This window comes from Coenobita brevimanus, chromosome 86 (genome assembly GCF_032717465.1).
Source record: "Coenobita brevimanus isolate Jiangsu-jjx chromosome 86, ASM3271746v2, whole genome shotgun sequence".
In the NCBI taxonomy this organism is placed as follows: domain Eukaryota; kingdom Metazoa; phylum Arthropoda; class Malacostraca; order Decapoda; family Coenobitidae; genus Coenobita; species Coenobita brevimanus.
Window position 1 is genome coordinate 4,276,057 of NC_137039.1, and position 7,522 is coordinate 4,283,578.

The 7,522-nt window shown below is 41.2% G+C and overlaps 1 pseudogene; it reads left to right on the forward strand.

Moving 5' to 3' along the window:
* Nucleotides 1-7,144: 7,144 nt before the first annotated feature.
* Nucleotides 7,145-7,263, forward strand: LOC145410904 (5S ribosomal RNA; annotated as a pseudogene).
* Nucleotides 7,264-7,522: the final 259 nt, after the last annotated feature.

The following is a 7,522-nucleotide window of genomic DNA, read 5'->3' on the forward strand; positions in this document are numbered from 1 at the left end:
TACTGACTCCCTTCAACCTCTGTCTCTTCACTGCAGTGTTGCACCTTTATCTCTTTTCTGTCGCTACTTCAATGGTCACTGTTCCTCTGAACTGTCTGCATGCATTCCTCCACTTCTACGATGGACGTGTAGCACCCGTCTAGCAGCAAACTCTCACCCTTTTTCTGTCCAACTTTCTAATGCAAGAATCAACCGTTACTCCCAGTCCTTCATTTATGCAACAGGTCAACTCTGGAACTATCTCCCTCTGTCTGTACTTCCTACTTCCTATGATCTCCAGTCTTTCAAACTCAGTGTGTCTAGGCATCTAGAAATGAATGGATCTTGAATTTGGCTCTCTCTCGTATTTTGTTTTTCTCTTGGAGGGAACAGTAATGGGGTGCTTCTGAAAAGCCTAGTATTCCGTCAGATGGCTCCACTGGAGCAGTAAACACATTCCTGCGCTGTATAAAAAGCATAATTTTATTTGTTAAATATTTACATTGTTGTGTGAAATTGTGAATCATGGTAATGTCATATGCCGTAATATAAATAATACAAATAGAACACGTATATATAACTTATCATGAATTGTTTATATTTATCATAAACTGAAATTAAAATATCACTGATGGCATGTGATGGCAATCCGCCGTTTCAGTGGTCCTATATTATTTAATTTCTGCTACATTTAGTGCAAGTTAGATTCTTAATACATAGTTTGTTCAGAGTGTAAAGTAAGCCTAGTGGGTATCTTGACTCATCCAGTCTCTATGTGGGCAGAAATTTAATGTTGAGTAAATACTGGCATTCACCATCATAAATCATCCGGTCTGAGGAACCGTCCCAAAACCAAGATCGTTTACGCGTCATTCTTTGCCCGGTCTCACCGAGGACAGACGACTGTGGAAGGTACAGTCACGCGTACTAATTTCTGCTCAGGGGTTACCCCTTCCTTCCCCCCTCTACCCTGGACAGAGGGAAGGGGGGAATCGCGAACAAGTCTACCCCGCCTTCTGCCCCCAACTCCCCCACCCTCCACCTCCAGCTGCCAGTTACTGATTAGACGCAAATTTTCTCATGTCCTGTAAACATGACTAAACTGTCGTCGCACATGCTTTCAACGGCCAAGAGTTGGACTATATTTTTAGAATAAATTATTACCGTATTGAACTGCATTCTCAAATTGAAAATATTCACCATCATTGTAATCCAGTGTCGTGAGCTGCACAATTCTGGGCTCCAGTGCTTTCCTTTTCACTTCCCCCAGCTCTCTCTCTCTCTCTCTCTCTCTCTCTCTGAATTTACTTTTCCCACTCACTTTCTTTTTAAATTTATATAACTTTCTCTTTGCTTCTCTCCCCCTCTCCCCCTTCTCTCTCGTTCTTTGTCTTAAGTCTTCCCCGCCTCTCACCCCTCCCCTCCCCCCACCTTAGGCCTGATCAGCAGTCAGTTATACCGTCACCGCTCCTTCGTATATCGTGTGCAGGCAACATTTATCACACACACTTAGGTCAGATGTATGGAAAGCTAATTTTAATATAATTATATATATAATTGTATTTCTCATTATGTGCCAAGTTCAAATAGAGAACACCAGACCAATATTCGTGATTTTTATTAGAGTGACCGTTCCACTTCACATAGCTGGGTAGCTGGGCTTATAAACTGCGCGCACACACACACACACACACACACACACACACACACACACACACACACACACACCGCTGGCGCAGTGGTAACGTTCTCGCTCGCCATCTGGTAGACGGGAGTTCGAGCCTCGCTCAGCTTGCGAAAAGTTTCACTGACGAAGTGGGTGGTTACTGTCCCCTTTGAGCAAGGGGACGGGTGTGTGGGTGTGTGAAGGTCACAGCCTTGCCCTTAGATCGGACTATATGAACTCTCAGCTCCCTTCCAGGAGGGTAAAAGCTGACGATCACGACCATCAAGTGATCCTGACCGACCCGGTGAATTACACACACACACACACACACACACACACACACACGACTTAAATTTTGCACTGACAGCGTGGCGACTACAAATATAGTCATTCTAACAACTGGATCTGCTGGCTCCAAACCTTCCCTGTCCCAGTCAAACTCCTCATTCAATAACCGGTTATTGAATGAGGAGTTTGACTGGGACATGGATGGTTTGGAGCCAGCAGATCCAGTTGTTAGAATGACTATATTTGTAGTCGCCACGCTGTCAGTGCAAAATTTAAGTCGTGTGTGTGTGTGTGTGTGTGTGTGTAATTCACCGGGTCGGTCAGGATCACTTGATGGTCGTGATCGTCAGCTTTTTACCCTCCTGGAAGGGAGCTGAGAGTTCATATAGTCCGATCTAAGGGCAAGGCTGTGACCTTCACACACGCACACACCCGTTCCCTTGCTCAAGGGGGACAGTAACCACCCACTTCGTCAGTGAAACTTTTCGCAAGCTGAGCGAGGTGCGAACTCCAGTCCACCAGTTGGCAAGCGAGAACGTTACCACTGCACCAGCGAGCGGTGTGTGTGTGTGTGTGTGTGTGTGTGTGTGTGTGTGTGTGTGTGTGTGTGTGTGTACAGTTTATAAGCCCAGCTACCCAGCTATGTGAAGTGGAACGGTCACTCTAATAAAAATTACGAATATTTATCTGGTGTTCTCTTTTTGAACTTGGCACATAATGAGAAATACAATTTTATATATATATATATATATATATATATATAAATTAGCTTTCCATACATCTGACCTAAGTGTGTGTGATAAATGTTGCCTGCACACGATATACGAAGGAGTGGTGACGGTATAACTGACTGCTGATCAGGCCTAAGGTGGGGGGAGGGGAGGGGTGAGAGGCGGGGAAGACTTAAGACAAAGAACGAGAGAGAAGGGGGAGAGGGGGAGAGAAGCAAAGAGAAAGTTATATAAATTTAAAAAGAAAGTGAGTGGGAAAAGTAAATTCAGAGAGAGAGAGAGAGAGAGAGAGCTGGGGGAAGTGAAAAGGAAAGCACTGGAGCCCAGAATTGTGCAGCTGACGACACTGGATTACAATGATGGTGAATATTTTCAATTTGAGAATGCAGTTCAATACGGTAATAATTTATTCTAAAAATATAGTCCAACTCTTGGCCGTTGAAAGCATGTGCGACGACAGTTTAGTCATGTTTACAGGACATGAGAAAATTTGCGTCTAATCAGTAACTGGCAGCTGGAGGTGGAGGGTGGGGGAGTTGGGGGCAGAAGGCGGGGTAGACTTGTTCGCGATTCCCCCCTTCCCTCTGTCCAGGGTAGAGGGGGGAAGGAAGGGGTAACCCCTGAGCAGAAATTAGTACGCGTGACTGTACACAAGCCAAGACATCGCGCGATCTCCAAGTGATCCACAAGATTCACACGGAGTCAAGTTCAGTATTCACGATTATATATATATATATACTGAATATATATATATACTGAATATATATATATATATATATATATATATATATATATATATATATATATATATATATATATATATATATATATATATATATATATATATATATATATATATATATATATATATGCAAACGTGAGAACACATGACGAGTAAATACTACTGCATCCACTTAAATGTCTACCCCCAGTGAGATTGCATCTAGGTCAAGAGGACTGGTATGTGCACAAGCTACTTACTCAGTCATTGGAAGATCTTACAAACATATGTGTGTGGACAGGTGGCCTGGAGACAGTTCTCACATGACCATACCATTAGGGACTTGCCAAGAGGGGGCAATGTGCGTGAGATATTGATGATAAGATTACCTTAAGGTATTTATTTGGTAGGCACTTGGTGAAATGTAAAAATTAAAATAACCACTAGTTCTCAACCGAAAAAGACAAAACTTCACTGTAACACTTTATTTACACAAAGCTACAATGATACATATGAATATGACTCACTCATGGTGCAAGGAAGCTGCAGCGGAAGGTCTCTCTCTCTCAGCTCAACAGTCAGAAACTCACATTACTGAACTATATGTGTTTGTGGGTGTGTCCATTTACGACAGTAATGTAACCAACGTCGGGTACAGGGACATGAGAAATGGGCGTAGCTTAGTTAACAGCTAGAGAGGCAAGATGTGGGAATGACAATCACACAAAGATATAGCTCAGTGAAACACACTGCCTGTACATAGTCTCTTATGAACCAATGACGAATTTAGCTCAATTGTTTCTACTCTGAGTGAATCCGTGACATTACACGCCATCAAAATAAAATTTTTCATGGAAACTTGACATCCCTCGTGAAAAAACTTAAACACGGGACTGTCTTGTGGTGCGCATGCGTGAAGGAAGTGAGCAAAATGTTGAATGCCAGTATTTACTCAACATTGAATTTCTGCCCACATAGAAACTGGATGAGTCTAGATACCCACTAGGCGTACTTTACAGTCTGAACAGACAATGTATTAAGAACCAAATTTGCACTAAATGTAGCAGAAATTAAATAATATAGGGTCACTGGAAGGACGGGTTGCCATCACATGCCATCAGTGATATTTTAATTTCCGTTTATGATAAATATAAACACTTCACGATACGTTATATAAACGTGTTCTATTTGTATTATATATATTTGGGCATATGACATTACCATGATCCACATTTTCACACAACAGTATAGATATTTAACAACGAAAAATATGCTTTTTAAACAGTGCGGGGAATGTGTTTACTGCAACAGTGGAGCCATCTAGCGGAATACTAGCTTTGAAAGCACCCCATTGCGGGCTCATTGCCTTTGGTTCCTTCTTCCTCACATAAAAAAATATAAAGTTCACGTTCCACTGCAGAGCTAGTCCTTTCCTGCTTCCCCCACGAGATTTCCTGGGTGTAGAGGTCACGGGGCCTTTTGCAATGGGCGCAGAAGTGGCAGAAATGGCGGGGTGTGAGTGCGACATGCTTTGACCACAGAGGAGGAGAAGGAACTAAATGGCGTGGCTTATCTGAGAAGTCAAGGGTTTACAGTGACAATGGGGCTGACAGCTGCTAACTTACATGCTAAGAAATTATTGGTAGAAAATCTCGGCAATACATAAAGAAATAGGTAGTTCCAGGTGAATGTAAATGTCACTTAGGCTTCTCCCTTCCTTTCTGATATATATTTTTATTACAGAAATAGATTACAAGGCATAATTCAAAGGGGAAATTACTGTGGGAATTTAGCGAATGAATGCATGTGAGGTATTGTCAGGTGATAGTTAGCCAATGGGGTGCTGTCAAAGCTAGTATTCCGCTAGATGGCTCCACTGTTGCAGTAAACACATTCCCCGCACTGTTTAAAAAGCATATTTTTCGTTGTTAAATATCTATACTGTTGTGTGAAAATGTGGATCATGGTAATGTCATATGCCCAAATATATATAATACAAATAGAACACATATATATAACGTATCGTGAAGTGTTTATATTTATCATAAACGGAAGTTAAAATATCACTGATGGCATGTGATGGCAACCCGTCCTTCCAGTGACCCTATATTATTTAATTTCTGCTACATTTAGTGCAAATTTGGTTCTTAATAAATTGTCTGTTCAGACTGTTAAGTACGCCTAGTGGGTATCTAGACTCATCCAGTTTCTATGTGGGCAGAAATTTAATATTGAGTAAATACTGGCATTCAACATTTTGCTCGCTTCCTTCACGCATGCGCACCACAAGACAGTCCCGTGTTTAAGTTTTTTCACGAGGAATGTCAAGTTTCCATGAAAAATTTTATTTTGATGGCGTGTAATGTCACGGATTCACTCAGAGTAGAAACAATTGAGCTAAATTCATAACATTCGTCATTGGTTCATAAGAGACTATGTACAGGCAGTGTGTTTCACTGAGCTATATCTTTGTGTGATTGTCATTCCCACATCTTGCCTCTCTAGCTGTTAACTAAGCTACGCCCATTTCTCATGTCCCTGTACCCGACGTTGGTTACATTACTGTCGTAAATGGACACACCCACAAACACATATAGTTCAGTAATGTGAGTTTCTGACTGTTGAGCTGAGAGAGAGAGACCTTCCGCTGCAGCTTCCTTGCACCATGAGTGAGTCATATTCATATGTATCATTGTAGCTTTTTGTAAATAAAGTGTTACAGTGAAGTTTTGTCTTTTTCTGTTGAGAACTAGTGGTTATTTTAATTTTTACATTTCACCAAGTGCCTACCAAACAAATACCTTAAGGTCATCTTATCATCAATATCTCACACACATTGCCCCCTCTTGGCAAGTCCCTAATGGTATGGTCATGTGAGAACTGTCTCCAGGCCACCTGTCCACACACATATGTTTGTAAGATCTTCCACTGACTGAGTCAGTAGCTTGTGCACATACCAGTCCTCTTGACCTAGATGCAATCTCACTGGGGGTAGACATTTAAGAGGATGCAGTAGTATTTACTCGTCATGTGTTCTCACGTTTGCATATATATATATATATATATATATATATATATATATATATATATATATATATATATATATATATATATATATATATATATATATATATATAAAATCGTGAATACTGAACTTGACTCCGTGTGAATCTTGTGGATCACTTGGAGGCGATGTCTTGGCTTGTGTACCTTCCACAGTCGTCTGTCCTCGGTGAGACCGGGCAAAGAATGACGCGAAAACGATCTTGGTTTTGGGACGGTTCCTCAGACCGGATGATTTATGATGGTGAATGCCAGTATTTACTCAACATTAAATTTCTGCCCACATAGAGACTGGATGAGTCAAGATACCCACTAGGCTTACTTTACACTCTGAACAAACTATGTATTAAGAACCTAACTTGCACTAAATGTTGCAGAAATTAAATAATATAGGACCACTGAAATGGCGGATTGCCATCACATGCCATCAGTGATATTTTAATTTCAGTTTATGATAAATATAAACAATTCATGATAAGTTATATATACGTGTTCTATTTGTATTATTTATATTACGGCATATGACATTACCATGATTCACAATTTCACACAACAGTGTAAATATTTAACAAATAAAATTATGCTTTTTATACAGTGCAGGAATGTGTTTACTGCTACAGTGGAGCCATCTGACGGAATACTAGGCTTTTCAGAAGCACCCCATTCCTGGTGTATACCACTATCACTGACTTTATTTTTTTTTGTTATACCACGTTGAGTACACCGCTTCCCGTCCGATCAGCGAAGTTAAGCAACGTTGGGTCTGGTTAGTACTTGGATGGATGACCGCCTGGGAACACCAGATGCTGTTGGCATCCCTACGTGTCAAGTGGGGTTGGTGGAGGATTAGTGCCCCTCCCTGTAAAACAACTAACTCTATGCCCTTGGCCACCCGGTTTGGGATACATGGCGTCTGGCAATGGATGGATGGGATATATTATTTTGTATAAGTATAGGGCATAGGGCTTATTTCAATGGATGAAATCTGTGGAAAAATCCGGGGTAGATTTGCTTAGCGCAGCATGGCAGGGCAGGCAATAGGAAAGGGTAAAGGAGGTGAGGTAGGGAGGGTTG